The 18,566-nt window shown below is 39.4% G+C and overlaps 1 protein-coding gene and 1 long non-coding RNA gene across 2 annotated transcripts in view; one reads left to right on the top strand and one right to left on the bottom strand.

Moving 5' to 3' along the window:
- The window catches only part of LOC138149785 (uncharacterized), a 93,293-nt gene extending 85,696 nt beyond the window's left edge, over positions 1–7,597 (bottom strand). Inside the window, exon 1 of the long non-coding RNA XR_011165419.1 lies at positions 7,469–7,597. This is a non-coding gene — a long non-coding RNA (uncharacterized lncRNA). The remainder of the gene's footprint in view (positions 1–7,468) is intronic.
- SPON1 (spondin 1) overlaps positions 1–18,566 on the top strand; it is a 414,385-nt gene that overhangs the window by 270,269 nt on the left and 125,550 nt on the right. The gene's annotated exons all lie outside the window — the stretch shown is intronic.

Raw genomic sequence — 18,566 nt, 5'->3', positions numbered from 1 at the left:
GTATAGCTCCTCTACTGACCTCCTCTTTCTAGATTCACTATTTAAAGCACGGGCCTCATAATTAACACTAACAACTGCATTCAACATCTTGGTATTACCTTTGACTCTTTCTCCTCCTTACACTCTCATATCTAATTACTTACCATATGCTATTAATTCTAAGAGGCATTCTAAGAGTACGAAGTAGTGGAGAGAGAGTTAGGCTTGAAGCCAGGAGTATCTGGGTTCAAGTTCCACCTTTGACATTCACTGACTATGTGACCCTGGTCAAGTGACAACCACCTGATGCTCTAGGCAGCTTTCTAAGATTATATCAGTTTCAGAGAAAAAGTACATTTAAAAAGGTACAACGTAGGTACAAACCTACAGTGAAACAGCGAATTTCATCTGGGAGTTCTGTATACCCCAGCCCAGTCTCTGACCCTATTAATTCTTTCAAATCAATTTCTTCTTTCTTCTCATTGCCTTCACCCTTTCATCAGTCAGGCTCATACTTTGGTATGTAAGTTCCTTGAGTTTAAGAACTGTTGCTTACTGAGGAAAGTTCCAACTCCTTTGTCAGCATTTGAAGGGTGTACACAATCTGGTACTATTGTTACTGTCCAGTTTAATTACGATAACCTCCACACATATTATATTCTAGGCAAACCAGTCTTCTTTCCCAACCCCAAAACACTTTCTCATGTCCTTATCTTTGTTCATACTGATCTCTTTGCCCTAAGACTGAACCATAGAATTCCAGAGATTATAAGTGACCTCAGAACTCAAGTGTATCCAAGAGCTGAACAAGAGTTCCTTTTTTCACATACCTGACAAATGCTTAGCGGCCTTCTGCCCAAAGACCTCCAGAGAAGGAAAGCTCACTCTTTCCCAAGGCAGCATATTCTTCTTTAGGTCAGGAAAAGTTCCCATTTTAGTTAGGATGGTTAGGATAGATTGATTAGGTTAAGGTTTCTTCCTTACATTGAGCCTAGATAAATAAGTCTATTTGATTCCTATTGGAATTGTTCCTATTTCAGCCTCCTTGAACCAAGTAGAATGAATCCAATTTGTCTTCTACATGATAGGCCTTTAAATATTGAAAACCACTGCCCTATCCCCCAAGAGCCTTCTCTAGACCAATTATGTCTAATTCTTTTAGATAATCTCAGTATTCAATAGATTTCAATGTCTTTAAAGGCTGGCTCTCCCTCCCCAGCATCCCTCTAGCTTGGTAAAGTTCCTCTCTAAGACGCGACGTCCAGAGTTGAACACAGCACTCTGGTTGTGGTCTGACCAGGGTGGAGAACGTGAGAACGTTAGAACATTTGCCTCCCTTGATCTGGGTGCTGCTCCTTCCAACTTAGCCTCCCTAAGGTTAAAAAAAAAAGGTGCTTTTTCGCTGTCCTCTCAAGTCGTTAAGTTATATTATATTTTTGTTGTTTTTCAATTGTTTCAGTTATGTCTGACTCTTTGAGGTCCCAGTTGGGCTTATCTTGGCAAAGATATTGGAGTGGTTTGCCATTTCCTTTTCCAGCTCTTTGGACAGATGAGGAAATTGAGGTAAACAGGGTTAAGTAATGTGCCCAGGGTCACACAGCTAGTAAAACTGTCTGAGGCCATATTTGAACTCAGGAAGGTGAGTCTTCCTGATTCCCGGCCCAGCACTCTATCCACTCTATCTACTCTATCCACCTAGCTGCCCTATATTATGCTTTTAATTTAGTAAAACTCCAACATTTTTCATGTAAACTATTGCCTAGTCATGTCTTCTCCCACCTCTTTGTGTCCTTGTGAAGTTAATTTTTTAATCTAAATGTAAGAGTCTATATTGATTCCTATTTTGCGTTCTTAGATTCTTCCCAGTGTCATAATGCTAATCTGTTTAAATCCCACCTCTGTCACCGTGTTCTTTTTCCCTCCAGTTTTGTGAAATTGACAAACATCCCATCAATAATTTCATTCATATCATTGATGAATATATTGAACACACAAGGACAAGGACAAATTTCTCTAGGACCATCTAATAGAAACCTCCCTCCAAGTTAACGTGGACCCATTAATGACTCTTCCTTGGTCACGTTATTCAACTACTTTGAAATTCACTCAACTGTAGCATCATCTCCAGGGGTGGGGCATCTGTGTGTGGCCTTGAGGACACATGGGGGCCCTCTTGGTCTTCAAGTGTAGCCCTTTGACTGAATCCAGTTTGCATAAATAAAAATATGTATAGAATAATTTTACATATACATACATATGCACATAACCTATTGGTGTCTAATGGTAACCATCTCTGGGGGTAGGAGAGAGGAAAAAAAAAGAAATTTACATGATAATTTTATTACAGAGTTAAAAGGAGTAGAAAGTTGTACATAATAGGTTTACAGTTTCACATGCATTTTTAAAATTATAGTATGTTATGGAAATGGTTTTTTTATTCCATAAATTAAAAATAAAATAAGATGTGGTAATCTGGACCTAAGCACTGTATTTCCTATAACCAATATAGAGTTTGTATTTGTGTCTTGTCCTTTTCTCCATCTTTATCCCCTGCCAGACTGTACAATCGATGAAAGCAGGAATTCTTTCTCATTTATCTACGTTTCTGCCCACAGTGTCCTACGTAGGGCCTTGTATATGATTGTTCAGCAAATGCTGTCTTGACAGTGATGATGATGATGATGATGATGATGATGGTGATGATAGGACACAATAAGCTAACTGTCTAGGCTCACAGTTCTTTTTTCTTTTTGGGAGGGGGGAAGGCAAGGCAATTGGGGTTAAGTGACTTGGCCAAGGTCACACAGCTAGTAAGTGTTAAATGTCTGAGGCCAAATTTGAACTCAGGTCCTCCTAGCTCCAGGGCCAGTGCTCTATTCACTGCGCCACCTAGCTACCCCCTTGGCTCACAGTTCCTAGCCCCTACTGTTTATGTTTTTTTTTTTTTTAATATGTGCATCTCAATTTCTGCATCTTTCAAATGAGAATAAAATCTGCCCAATACAGTCTGAGTGTTTTGAGATAGTAGATATAAAAGTGTCTTGAAGATAGAAGTTAAAAGCATGATATAAATATAAGGTGTGTGTGTGTGTGTAATCAAGGACTGGGGGAAAGAGACACATTCACATCAGAAAGAAAAAGAAAGAACCAATGTGTGAGCATGTATATGGGAGTATTAGTATCTGCCTATGGTTGTAGAAATGAGAAGCAAGTTGAAGCTCTCTTCCCATTCTTTCTGGAATAATGATTCAAAAGCTCCCAAAATAATGTCTGTTTCCCATATACATGTGACCCGCCAAAGAGAAGATTCTTAAAGCAATAGCTTCTTGGGCCTGGAAGAATTCTCAGAGGCCCTTTAGGCTGTTCTCACATAGGGGCATCTGGCTCATGCCATTTGAAGATGAGTTGGAAGAAGAAAGGGAAGGCGTAGGGCACACATCACAGCTAGCCATCTTCAGGCATTTGAAGGGTTCTCCTGTAGAAGCTCTTCTATAGCTCTCCTGGGTTCCAGGAGCTGGAACAGTGGCCAATGGATAGAAGTTGAGTAAAAATGGATTTTTAAAACTCCCTTACAGCTGGAGCTGCCAAAATACCCAAGGGATTGTCCCAGGAGGTATCCTTATCGATGGAGATCTACCAGTGAAAGCTAAATAACTACTTGTTCAGAGAATGTTGTCAGCAGGTTGCCTACTCAATCAGTGGGTTAGACTAGATGGTCCTTGAGTTTCCTTCTAACCCTGAGATTCTGTGAGCTGTGGACACTCAGGAGTTTGTAACAGAGCTTCTTATTATAGGTAACATGGCATAGTGGAAAGGGTACAGGACTTAGAATTAGGAACTCCTGGGTTCAAATCTCACCTTGGACACTAGCTGTGTGACTGTGGGCAAGTCATTTAACATTTCTGTGCCTTGGTTTCCTCATGTATAAAATGAAGGGGTGGAATGCAGTCTTTCAGGTTCCATTCCACTCCAAATCTATTTTTCTATGAACTATCCCCCATGGAAGTTACTGTTTCAAACTCATTTTAGTTTCTAAATAAATCTGAAAGTGGAAGGAAAGTTTATTCAGGAAAAAAAAAAGAACAAAAGGAGAGAGATCTTGAGACCATCGGGAAGTTGTATTTTAAATTCAAAATGGTTTTCATCCCTTTTGTAACTTTCCAGCTTTTTCTCTGGTTATCTGTCAAAACTCATGGATGGTCACAGGTGGTCTGGAGCCTACAGGGTAAGCTGTGTTAGAGAAGATATTACCGAAAGAAAAAAAGGGAAAGAGAGAACAAATATTTTCAAAATAAAGACAGTGAGAGCTATTTGCTCATTTATCAAATTATAGTCTATTGCCCATGACTATGAAACAGCTTTGTGGCTGGGAAAATGTACTCATAATTTTATTAGGAAGCAATTAGATAGAAATTCCTTCTAACTGGATTCGATGGACAGTGCCATTAAGGTAGAATTAAGGTATTTGTGCAGATAGCTCACTTATTTTAAATTACTTTCCTGTCCTGGAGCCTTTAATAGCATACTTTGTGTTTGAATTCAATTTGGGAGACACCAGGCATGCTAATTAGATCGTCTTTGTATTCTTTGCTAGGAGTGAGGGAGAAGGGCAATTTTTTTCCTCCATTTCCACACAGTTGTATTTTCAAGGCACATATTTCTTGCTCATAATATTCAGTGCAATTAGCTGCAGAGGGTCCTGGCCATAAAAGCACCTGCTATTGAGTCTGAGAGTAGAATAGGCAAATGTAGCTTCTGGTTAATATGCCACTCTGGTGTTGAAACATTTTTAAAAGTTCTATTAGAATTAGCATTTGGGCCTCTGCTGTGCTCTCCCTCTCCCCCTCCCCCAATTCCATATGTCTTCTTAGTTCATGTAATTGGGTTCCTTCTTGTCTTTACTGCCTGCAGCCCAATGAACACTTCTGCAGGATTGCTGATAAAACCTCCTTCTGCTAGCTTTCCCAGGTTACTAGGTTCTTAATCTTTGGGGATAGATTCATCTGGGAAGCAATGCAGTATCCTGGAAAGGACCTTGTAGTGAGAAGTCCTAGATGAGAATTCCTGGCTCTGACAGTATCTATAGACATGACCTTGGGCAAACCAGTTCACATGGCTGGTCTTCATCTTTCACATATGGAGGACAGAGATAATGCCTCCCAGGAGTGCTGGCAGAAAAGCACTACGCAGCCAAAAGTGGTATATTGATGGTGTCATTGTCATAATTACTATTAAAATGAAGAGGTTGGCCTGGATACTGTCTAACAGATCTCCTAGCTCTAAATCTAGCATTGGTTATGGTTGGGGAAGATTCCAGAGAAGTCTTGAGTTGTGAAGAGAACTCTTAAAGTACCATATAAATTATATATAAATAATATTTATATATTATATATTGAATTTATTTATTTATTTTTGAAACTCTTGTCAGATGCCCCAAAGAAGTGGAACATCAGGAACATTGTGTTCATTTGTGGACTTGCCACGATATCATTCTCTGAAAGAGAATGGGAACAGCCTTAGGGATAGACCCAAGGGGCAGAATGAAGCAAAGTCATCTTCAAAGCTCAGAGTAGGCTGTCAAGGAGAAGGACATTTACTTTCTTTGTAAAGAGCTTGAATGTAGAACAAATTCATATTAAACAAGTTTTGTTGTTTTTACGGTTTTTCATGAGACTATATACATATGATGGGGTGCTTGGGATCTGTATTTGTAACATCAATTTGTAAAACCAGTTTGGAAAATCATACTCCATTCCCCCCTCCCCCTCCCCGTAGCAGCAAGCACCCCAAGTGTCCTCAGGGTCTGCTGCCAACACAGGTTCTTGGATCTGCTTTTTTGATAAAGGAAAGCAACTCAAAATGGGTTAACAAGCTTACTTTAATCAGTCAAACATATATTGTTTACCTCGTTCAGGGGAAAAAGGTCAGCACCCTGAACTTCAAAGTATACAGGCAGAATTATCAAGACAGAAACAGATCAAGTAGACAGCTTTCCAAACTGTCCAACCATTACATCCGTACCAAATCAACATCTGGGTTTCCACATCTGGGTTTTTCAAGGGGGGGGGGCCCTCTGGACAACAGCTTCCCAGAATCCAGATCAAATCACAGAACACTTCTCAAAGTGAGCCCCAAAACAAAGCTACACATCAGGGCTTATATAGCCTTCTCCTGGCTCAGAGAATGTAACAACCTTATTGACTCACTGGCCAATCAAGAAAAACAAGCCTCCCACCCCAGGCTCCAGGTGCACTTTAGCCTAGGGGCAGGGAAGATCTTCAAATTTACATTCCCATTACACCCCCCCCCCCCCCCCCCAGAGCATTAACTCTGCCCCTCCCCCCTACCCAAACTCTGCCTAGCTTCAGAGCATGAACTCTACCCAGCAACAACTCATGAATTGTTTATCTCAGCTTGGAACAATGACAAGCTACACCCATCAATCCTTCACAAAGTATTTATAAACATTCCAGCTCAGGCAACTATTATTTCCACCTTATGTGCTGTCCTGCTGCCCCCATGAATCCTTTGGTACACTATCTCTAGGTTGACTCCTTGGCTGCCTCAATGAATCCTTCAGGACCCTATTTCTGGGTTAACTGCTTAGCCTATTATGCACACACTGAGACTCCATTAGCCTTGGTTCCCAGACATCAATCTTGTCAAACATGACACTGATGGGTGGCAGACTGAGCACTTCTCAGTCAGCCCTTGACCTATAGCTGACTTAGTGACGTTTCAAGCCTAAAGCCCCATCTCCAGGTAGTCCCCCCTTGGGCTTTTTCCCAGTGAATTATGGGCAATAGGCCTGTGCAGTTACATTAAAAGTGCATGTCCCTTTAAACACTGGCCCCACCTTAACTCCTCCCTAATCCCACCCTTAATCACCTAGTTAGCATAATTGTCACAGGTTCTGCTATGGATTACTCTATAAAAACCTTAATTCTACCCTTTTAAGGTTGCAGGTCCCCTAAAGAACTCTTGCCTGCTGTATAGCCTAACAATAAACTTGCAGGTCCCTAAGGACCCTTGCCCATTGTGAAGCATACAATAAACTTTTAGAACTCTGACTCCAAGTTGGCTTGGGCTTATGAATTCTTTCCAGACTGAATTGCAGGCTTTCTGGTCTTAGATAAAGATCAGAGTTCCTGCTGAACCATATAGCCATCCCTCATCACATATACATACATACTTATATATGTATAGAGTCATATATAGTTATATCTACATCTCTATGTATCTACATACAAAAGGAGATACGTACCCATTCCTTAAGAAAACCATTTGACTTTATAAACTGTCTGGACATATTCAGAAGCAGGAAGACAAGTCTTGTCCCTGCTGCTCTTAGGGAAAGGAGATTCTATAAAGAGCATATTGGAGCTTACAAAAGCACATTCTTCACACTAATCATGTGACATAAGTTGTATGAGGGTTATTTTCCCTGTTTTACAGTTGAGAAAACTGAGGTTCAAAGTTGATAACTTACATAACAGGCATTCCCATGGCTGGTGAGTGGGAGAGTCAGGACCAGGACTCAGGTCTTCTGACCCTTAAGTCCAATGATTTCCACCCGCTCCCTCCCATTCCCCACTATAGGATAAGAGGAGAGAAAACCTAGGTTAGCCCATGGAAAGGGCAGGAACTTATATGTATGTTACATTCTGGATTCTCTTCAAAAATGAGACAATGTTTTTTTCCTGCCAAGATTTCTGATGCAGGCTTCAAGCCACACCCGAAATATGATGAGGATTTTGTTTCCCAGGAATCCTTGGGCTCCCTGCCAACCTATGAACACTTTCCAGGAACAAAGATTAGTTATCTCAGAGGAGGAAGATAATAATGTCTGTCTTTGGCACTGAAGAATCATAGGTTTCCAAGCTGGAAAGGACGGAGATGACTATTCCAATCTACTGTGAGCAGGAGCCTCTCTATCACATTTCTTATCAAGAGTTACCAAGTCTCCACTTAAGGACCTTAGGGTGGGAGTATCCACTAGCTCATGAGATAGCCCATTTATCTTTTGCTCAGCTCTGATTGTTATAAAATACTTCTTTACAGTGAGCCTAACTTTACATCTTTGCAACCTCCATCCATCACTAATTCTGCCCTCTCAAGCCAAGTTAAACAAATCTAATCTCCTTCTCACATGAAAACTCTTCAAATACATAAAGACAACTATTATGTTTCCTTCATATTTTCTTCAGTTTCTTCCTTCAACTGACTAATACAGCATACCTTTAATGTCCTTTACAATTTGTTTGCCTTCCCAGGATCTGTTGCAGATGTGGCACCCAAAATTCAATACTTCAGAAATGGGCTGACCAGTTCGATTAAGCCACTGCTTGTCCTGTAGACTAAATTTCTTCTAATGTAGCATAAGATAATTAGCTTTTTTGATATACTGCAACATGGTATTGACTCATATTGAAATTGAAGTCCACTAAATTGCAATATACTAGATGCAAATTCTTCCACTTGGGTCCCAAAATAAAAATACATTTAAAAATGAGGGGGGGCTGGACATTTAGGTGGACTGTAAGCCCAATGTAAATCAGTAATTTTACATGGAAGTCAGGAAGTACATGATCTTAGAGGATATTCATAGGGAATAATGTGCAAAACAAGGGAAGTTTGGGGCTCTGTATTATATGCCTATACACAGCACCTTCTGTGCATGAAGCAAGAAATGTTTGAATGAATGAGTGAATGAAGTCCTTTTATCCCTCTTGGACTAAATTCCCCTATAGAATATTTAGCCATAGGGCCCTGGGTACCCTTTCTTTGATTGCTTTGAAATCTATTCTCCCAAAAGGGACAAATCAGAATTTATTAGCCATCTATCTGTCAGAAAATCTAATTTAACAGTCACTTCCTTTTCAGTAAAATATGCATTCCCATTGCCTTATTCCAGCCTTACATAGAAGCTCACCAAGTCTCAGTGATTCCAGTGGGTTTATGTTTGTTTCTCTGTGTTAAAAAGTCTTGTTTTTTAATTTATTGGCCATCATCTGCACATTCTGGGTCTGATTTCTTCACTCCTTACGAGTACATATATAACTTCACGTGTTCATCTGAATTCCTTATGTTTGCCTTTGCCTCAGTGTACCACAATTTGATTGGCTATTCCCCAACATTTGGGTACATGTTTTTATTTCCAGATTTTTGCTAGAAAAAGAATGTCATTGTGAACATTTTATACATATGGGGCCTTTCTTAAATTTAACAATCTCCTTACGATATAATAGTCCCAGCTGCAGAAACTCTGGGTCAAAGGATAAGAACAAATTCAGTAACTTTTCTTGCATAATTCCACATTGTTTTCAATAATAGTTCAACTAATTAACAGTTTTACCAGCAGGGAATTTGCATGTCTGTCTTTCCACAGCTATTGGAACATTGAATTTTTCCATCTCTTCACATCTTTGCTAGTTTGATGGATTGAAAAGATAGCTCAGACTTGCTTTCATGTGTATTTCTCTGATTGATAGTGATTTCCTGTCTAATCTAGACACTGTTGTCCCAGCTTTCTTTCTCAAGACCACAGGCTTTTAAATATCCAAACCTCAACTGAACGATTCCTTGGGCTTTTTCTTCTCTTCCCAACCACCTGGAGCACAATTATGTGTGTGTGTGTGTATGTGTGTTTATGAGTATATATGTGTGTATATGTATTTTTACTCTGTGAACTCATTCTAGAATTTGATATGTCAACTAATACATATCAGTTAAATACTATTAATCAGTTAAACTAATACACATTATGAGAAACACAAGGACTTCATGAATTTAGAATCTTTAGGACTATCTTGCTTTAGAATTTTATAACTTTCCCCCTAGAGCACATTAACATTAAATCAACTTTTGAAAACAGTTCATAATTCAAGGATTCCAAAGCTGCTTCATCAAAGCGAGTGTTTGTCAAAGAGAAATGCATCTTAAAGCTTAAGAAAACAGCATCTGTCTATTTTTAGACTGACCCAGGAAAGTATAAATCTGTGATATGAAGCAGCTGGATATCTTCTGTATTGAAAATGTAGGCACATTATTTCAGTGGTTTCCATGCAGCTCCCTGATGTGGAAGAGAATTTAGATGTCACGGTATGTGAACAGTACAGTGTTGAACCAGAGAAAAGATGTTGATAATGTTGTTTTTATCCCACATCCCAGATGAATGCTCTGAGTTAGACAATAAGGATGGGAGCACAGTCTTTCTTTAGTTCATTCATTCATTCATTTATACACTCAACAAATGTTTATAAAATGCCAACAATGTGCAAAAGCTTGTGTTCAATTCAACTGTGTATTCAATTCTTAGCAATAATGACAGCCTGTGGCCCACTGGAACTTTATAGTCTATGGAGTAGAGTGGGGGTGAACTGATAAGACAAAAAATCATAACCCAAGTAAAAGTGTGGTAAGTGACCATGAGAGGACATGTTAAGAGGGCCAAGAGATTCAAAGAGGTAGGGACTCCAAGCTGTGTAGATCTGGGAAGGATTCATAAAGAAGAAAGCAGGGATTTAAGGAGAAAAACAATTTCAGGAGCTGGGGATGTGAATGGGAGCGTGCTCTAGGCAAGGGGAGTAGTGTACACAAAGGCAGAGAGAGGTGGGAGCAGGCAGGATGGGCTAAGTTAATAATTTGGTCTGAATGGAAGAAAAAGTTCATAAAGGGAAATAGTGTGAAATAAGGCCAGGTAGACAAGTTGGAGTCAAATTGTTCAGGGCCATGAATGCCAGAATAAGAAATTTTCCTTTTGTTGTGAACCAATGAACCATAAGGATGTGATGGGATCAAATGAATGGGTTAGCAAGATTCCTTTGGAAGCTATGGGAAGGGTAGAATGAAGAAAGGAGGGACTAGAAGACAGGAGACTAGGTAGGCTATCCCACGGCACAGTGGAAAGAATGCTGGCTTTTGAGCCAAGAAGAGCTATTGAAACCCCCCTCAGAAATTTACTAGTTGAATATGACTAGAAGGTCACTTAACCATTCATAACCCATTTCCTTATCTGCAAAATGGTGAAAACTATATTTACAATTCAATTCAATGAGCATACTTTAAACATTTACTAAATTCAAGAAACATAATAATCCTTGCTATAAAGGAGTTAATGTCCAACTGAGAGATAAAATGGACAGCTAGGTGATGCCTCTGCCAGTGAGGAGTCACGAGGACCTGAGTTCAAATCTGACCTCGGACACTTACTAGACCTGCTTTCTTGACTCAGTTTCCTCATCCATAAAATGAGCTGGAGAAGGAAATGGCAAACCACTCCAATATCTCTTCCAAGAAAACCCCAACTGGAGCCACAAAGAGTCAGGCATGACTGAAATAACTGAAAAACAAGAAGGGATATAATAGACTGATCAATAAATACAAAATAATATCAGAAGCACTAGCAACAGTAAGTGTATGTGTGTATGTGGCAGGGGATGGGGGAGGATAGTATTGCAGAAATTACAGAAGGTCACAGATTTAGAGCTGAAAGGAACCTTTGAAACTACTGAGTGGCCTTTTTACAGATGAGGAAAATGAGATACAGAGAGGTGAGGTTATAGTAAATGTATAAGGTGGAATTTGAACTCAGATCTTCCTGACTCCAGAACTCTATCCATTACACCATACTGTCTCTACTTTGTTAGAAGGAAAGTAATTTGAAAATTCTTAAGCAGTAGAGTTATGAGTTATTATTAGTCTAGGTAATAGGTGATGAGAACCTGAATGAGGGTAGTGATGATTCTGTGATTCTCTGAAACATGGAACTAGAAATCAGGGGAGAGGTCAGGGCTTTAATTTATTCAAGTTAAATGTATAAAGCCAGGGGCGTGGATTTTATGATCCCCAAAACATCTCCTTACTGCTCCTAAAGCAAATAGGTAGGCCTGCCGATACTGCTTAAGGAAAGCTCTACCTTCTGCCAGGCACAAGGCCCTCTCTAGGCAAAGTCTTTTGGAAGGTTGAAGCCTAGGGCTTTCCAATGATACTCTCTAAGAATTCTATATCTGAGAGAGTTCTTTGGATGAGGGGGGAGCAGCCACACAGTTCCCTCCAGACCAGGACATGACTGGTCTTGTTGCAGGCGTCTTAGGACTGGTACCAAGGCTTATTTTCACCTCTTACAAGATTTATCCCCATACCTGAGTCTCTTTATCTGAGTAGGTACTGTTCTTTGGTGCTATGGAAGGCATCCCTGGGGTACCTAGTGGGCTAGTTATGGAGTTTTATTGCTCTTTACTTTTCTTCTCTCCAGAGAGAGTAAGGCCTGAATACACCAGGCTTTCCCCTCACAAACCCTAAAACCACAGTGCTAGTATGAACATCAGATCATAGGCTTATGGTATGGGATAAGCAAGCTAAGGTCTGGGGATGTTAAGTGACCTGACCTGACCAAGGTCACATAGAAAGTATCTGAGTGGTATTTGAACTCACTGACCCTAAAGACCCTCAGAATCAAAAGCCAGTGCTCTGTGCCATCATGATGCAACACAGACATAAAATACACTATATGATACTTCAATGACTTCACCAGGTCACTGGTGAGTATATTCCTTCCACCAACATAGTTTGGAACTCATTTGTACTTGCTTATTGTGTACAATTCGAATCCTTCCATAAACGTTTTACAAAGCACATTCCCAGAGTAGTGGGTCTTTTAATATTCCAAAGATACTGATGCAGCACTTGGACTGTCCATCTGTCATCACTTGCTCTTACTGCATGACATACCCACCTCCTTTTTTCATGAAACTAGGTGCATTCTAGTCATGGGGTGATCTTTTCTCATTTTGTCCTGAACCACTGAACCATAAGGATGTGATGGGATCAAATGTGTGGGATCTTGATGATCAAGTTGTGTGCACATACCATCACTACTAATGGACATCAAAGCCTTTCCATTGCCCTTGAGTCAGCTGCCATTTTGCTTCCTTAAAGATCATGGTGGTCCATGATTTGCAGCCATAGAACATGTATGGAGTATATTGGCATTTAAAAGATGAGTTTTTAAGGCAGGAAACAGACTGGATATCATTGAGCTCATGGTATAGTTCTCCAGAAGTTATCCACTTCTCTCTCCCTTTCCTGTTAAATCTAATCTGAGAGATAAAAATAAACCTTTGATTCTGGCATTCAAAGACATTATAGCATGATCTCAGCCTGCCTTTCCAGCATTATGTCATAGTAGTCCCTTAAATGCTCTCTATATTCCAATCAATTACTACTCCATTGCCTCTTTCAATCTGATACCCTATTGTCTCTTTGCCTTTACTCACACCATCTCCTATACTTGCCCAACCTTCCCCCAATCCATTTCTGGCTCATGAAATACCTCCCTTCCCTCAAAGACCTGATCAACTCTATATCCTCAATGAATCTTTCTCTGACTTTCTTTCTTTCTTTACCCCCAGGGAAATCAATCAGTAATCAATCAACTGATAAACATTTTTAAGTATCTATGATATGTCCAGCACTGTGCTAAGTGCTGGGGGTCCTACATGAAGGAAATCAAAATCTAATGGGGGAAATCTTCCTCAGGTTGTTCATAAAATTTGCCAAGAACATTTCCTTTTCATTAATTTCACTTCCTCATATTTGTATTTATCTTTTGCTCCTCTTAGACTATTGAGAACAAGATTTGTATTGCATATATCTTTGTATGCCCAGAACCTTGCACAGTGCTTTATATACAGTTGGTGTTTAATATGTTCTTTGCATTAATGAATGAATTTGAGGTGGTGGGGGCAGATCGCAGAACTACAGGATTTAGAACTGGATTGTAGAGATATCTAGCCCATCTCCAAGGAGGGTGAAGGGGTGAGGGGGGGGGGAGACAGGTAATTGTTAGCAATGGAATAAGAGTTTGACATGGTCTGAGTGAAGGAGATGAGGGGATATTAACTATGAAGGTACATGAAAAGAACTGCTGGTTTTAGTAAACTTCGAGATCAACATGGATCATTGGCTTCAGATGAAACCAAGAAAACTCCAGAAACCCAAATATGGAATTAGATGACTTTTGAGTGGTAGTGCTAGAATGAGGGAGGAGCAAATATTGCCATCCTCTGGTCCACTTGGACCTTATCTAGGATACTGGGGTCAGGTCTGAGAAGCAGATTTTAGGAAGAATGCTTACAGAGCAAAACAGTTTTAGAAGAAGGGGAACATGACGATAAAAGGGTTGAAACTCGTGTCTCTGAGTATCCCCAGTTGAAAGAATTGAAAATGTGTAACCTGAAAAAGAGAATACTTGAAGTGAAATGATCATTGGCTTCAGGTGTTTGAAAGACTATTACATGAAAGAGAGATAAATTGAAGTTGGAAAAAGGGGCAATTTTTGGCTTGATAAAAAGAAATATTTCTTAACAATTAGATGTCCCAAATTAGAATGAACTCCCATTTGAGGCAGTGACTTCCCCTTGTCTCTTTAGAAGTTGGATGTCCAAGCACTTGTTGAAAAAAATTAGAGTAGGGTTAGGGTTAGGGTTAAGAACCCTAATTCCAAATCCAAGTTCAAATCTAGCCTCAGACACTTAATGAGCTATGTGACCCTAAGCAAATCACTTTACCTGTCTGCTCAGATATAATCTGGACTAGATAACCATTTAAGACTATCCACACTCAAAGTCTGAAATTAGGATGAAATAATCTAGGAAGCTAGCCCTAGCTAGAGAGGGAATTAGAGTCCAGTTAACCCAACCCTCTCATCTAATAAATGAGGAGCCTGAGGCCAAGCAAGGTTAAGTGACTGGTTACACAGATTAATGACAGAACTGAGATTTGAATCCAAGGCATCTGGTTCTAAACCCAAGCATTTTGAGTGTTCTTCTTTCTCAAATATACACAATGGTAAGAACTAGAACTGTGATTTAATTGTCATAGGTGCCAACTAAGGAAATTCCCTCTACCAGTAGAAGGTGTTACCTCTCCTGCAATTTGTAGCCTTAGCAATCTAGAGGACTGAGAGATTACAAAATTTACCCAAAGTCACACAGTCTGCGTGTGTCAGAGGCAGGATTTGAACCCATATCTTTCTGGTTTCCAGTATGGCTCTATGTTCACCATGCCACATTGCCTATCCAATATACCAATGAAAAGACTGGACAGATAATTTACAGAAGGGCAGAAATACAGAAGAGTTTATTCTTCATGATCCATTTGTCTAAAAATTCTAATGTAGGGATATATGATGAAATACAAAAGAGGAACTTGGCAAATGTCCAAGAATGTCTATATTCTTCAGCCTGGTGAGCTGAACATGGATCCTGGAGGCACTGGCTGCTTCCATTGTAGGTCCTCTCCTGGGAGCCACAAGTGCACTTTTGTAAACTAACTACTGATGTCTTGAAAAAGGTAGGTCTGATGACCTTGACCTGAGAGACCAAAAAGGTGAACAGTTTCTAGGGGCTGTTCAGCCTTAGAATGAATCAGAAAGCTGTTTTGTCCCAGCTGCAAGGTCAGAGCTTAACATTTATTTATCTGTTTATTTATGCTTCAGACTAGCCTTTGAAGTCCCTTCCAACAAACCCTGGATTAGAACTGTATGTGCATACATCTTTATTTCCATGTAGGGTCCATCACAATGGCCAGACAGATTTCTTCTCTGTTGCTACTAATTAGCTAGCTATAGGAAAAACAAGTTAGTAGTTAAGGAAAAATGGAAGTATCTCCTTTTCCTCCTCTTTCTTCCCTCCCTGTCCTTATTTTCCTCTTCCCTCCATTCTCCTGCTTCCTTTTCCTCTCTTGCTCTCCTTTCCTCTCCCTCACTATTTTTTTAACTAAAGAAAATTGAACAGATCCTTGCTTTCAAAAAAATATGTCAACCTGAGAAGTGTTTTGTTGAAAATAATAAATATTAGAGGCAAACTTACAGTATTTTCCTTGTGTCTATGAGTAGGAAGGAGAGGAAAATGCTAAAAGATGTTTTGCAGGTACAGAAAGGGGCACCTCCATCTGGATTTGAAGCAAGAGAATCTTGGTCAACCCAATCTCTTGAGATGTGAAGCCTTCAGTAATGAGCAAGAAAGAAAGTTAATACAGTTTGATGTGCATGTTAGCTTTGGGTTCAATAACTTCACTTCAATTAGATATTTGGCAGTGAGAATGTTCCTCTTTTGAAGAGGTATCTTCTGTATTTTTTAAAACATATTAAATTCATCAGATGTCATGGAATTAAAATTACCTTTCTGCTTAATAGAACCTGTATACAGAGACCAGTCTAAGATGCTCCCCTTCCACTGAGTCAGTGGAGTTCTGGGTCATAGTACCTGGGTTCAAATGCCATCTTTATCTTATACCATCCTTTTTTCTTTCAAGCTCTTAACCTCCTTGGGTCTCTTTTCCTCATCTGTAAAAGAGGGGATTGGATGGAAAAGATGGCCTCTGGGGTCATATTAGGTCATCCATGATCCCAAACTACAATATTGAAGAAGCTCTGGTGTGAATTATTTCTGCTTTGACTGAGACAGGTTTCATTACATCAAATTCACTTTAATCTTGAGTGTTGCTAGTGAGACCAGAAAAAAGGAGCTTTTAAAAAAAAAATTCTTCTTCCTGCTACATGTGAATGAAAAGGGGAATTCCTTGAACTACCCAGTCTGGGAGGAAAAAATAAAAAATAAACAGAGGCAGCAAATTAGAAAGGTCAAGAACAAAGAAAGTCAGACCAAAGATAGGGAGAGAATGAGAGAATAAAATTAGTTTCTAGTTTGCTTGTAAGTAGGATCAAGATTAGTTGCCAGACTTCTAGATCACTTCCGTTTTCTGTTTTGTTACTTTATCATCCTGTGGTACATAATAGTAAAGTAGTGAAAGAATTAACTTTTTGCTTCAAAGTCAGCAAAAAGTTATCTGCAGTTTGGGAGTTGAAGAAAAGGTTAGGGGGAGAAGCTGCATCTTCTGGGAAGTTTAGTGGATAACACATAACTATAAAGTTGAAGAGGTTAAAGAATAGTGAGGGGGCCAGGTCAGATGCCCCATTATATCACAGAGCCCAAAGGTCATGTAAGTGGCGCTGTCCAAAGACAAAGCTGTGTGGATCTGAGAGTAGGTTGGCAAAATAGGGCACTGAACATGGAGGCAGGAATAGCTGCATTCAAATCCTGCCTAAAATGCTCACTGTCTGTGTAACCTGGGAGGATCATAACCTCTCCTAGCCTCAGTTTCAACATATATAAAATAAGAACAAAAATAGAACCAGTTCCACAGTATGGTTGTGAAGGTCACATAAGATAATTGACATGAAGTGGTTATCAAGCCTTAAAGTTCCATTATAAATATAGTTTGTTATTGTTGTTATTACTCTTTGATTTAAAATGATGTCTTCCCCAAAGTGGGCTTTGTTGTTCATCAGTTTAGTGACTTTTGGCAAGACATGTTGCCTTTCTGCTCTTCAGTTCCCCACCTGTCCCCTGATAAAATGAGGACATTGAAGGTAATTCACCTCTAAGGTCTGACCCTAATTCTTTGAATTTATAAGTTCTTTGGAAGGTATTCATAAATGTGCTTCTTAAAGTGCATAAAGGTACAAAAACTAGAACCTTGGTGTAATGGAAAGAGAATTATGTGTTGAGTCAGAAGACCTGGGTTCCATCAATTGGTGGGGGGATGGCTAAACAAAATGTTGCGTATAAAGACAACTGTATCTTGCTACATTGTAAGAAATGTTTGAATGTGAGGAATACAGAGAAGCATGGGAGGACTTACATGAATTGATGCAAAGTGAAGTTAACTAAACTAAAATATATATGCATACATTGACTTCAATGATTTAAGTGACAACAACAAAAAAACACCTCTAAAACTGAATGGTGTAAAATTATAATGGCCAAGTTTAACTCTAATAAATCTCAATTGTTCTGTGTGTGTGTCTGTCATATGTTGGGAAATGAAAATAATGCAAAAATATATTTAAAAAGGCAAAAATAAAAGATGCAAATGCAATTTTAAATTAAAAATAAGACATGGTTTTTAAAGTCCCAGATCTAATATTCATCAATTGTATGGCCTTGGACAAGTCACCTGACATATCTGTGCCTCAGTTCTCTGCTTTGTAAAACTACATAGTTACACTAGGTGATCTGTAAGATCTTTTCTAGCTTGACTTGTCTATGCCTGTCAAAGGCTTAGCCTTTTGGTGAAATGTAGGCAATGTTCAGTGAGATTTGATAATGGGTTATTGTAAGAACATAGACAGATGAATAAATATGTTTTCAAGTTAAAGGAAAAAATGTAGTCATTAATCACTTACACTGTACAGTCCCATAATGCAAAATCTTGCTTTTTCATGAATTGAGTTGAAAGTCTATTCCACTAGACATAATTATGTTGGATACTTTGTGTGCATATAGAATCTCAGACCCACTGTGATAACTCTGAGCTATCTAGGAATCTTTAGCTCATATACTGGAAACCACTAATATAGTCTGAATATTTCCAGTTGCTTCAGCGCTCCTCATGTGTCATAGTTAGCAGTCTCCTTCCCATCCCGACCACCCTCTTTTGAATCCATTGCATCTTTAGCAGTATCCTTCCTAAAAGGGGACACTTAGGACTGGACACAGTATTACAGATGCTGTCACACCAGG

This window comes from Petaurus breviceps, unplaced genomic scaffold (assembly GCF_028583685.1).
Source record: "Petaurus breviceps papuanus isolate PSGF00001 unplaced genomic scaffold, PetGlider_PUasm1.0 140, whole genome shotgun sequence".
NCBI lineage: Eukaryota > Metazoa > Chordata > Mammalia > Diprotodontia > Petauridae > Petaurus > Petaurus breviceps.
This window is presented reverse-complemented; position numbering and strand designations above follow the sequence as displayed.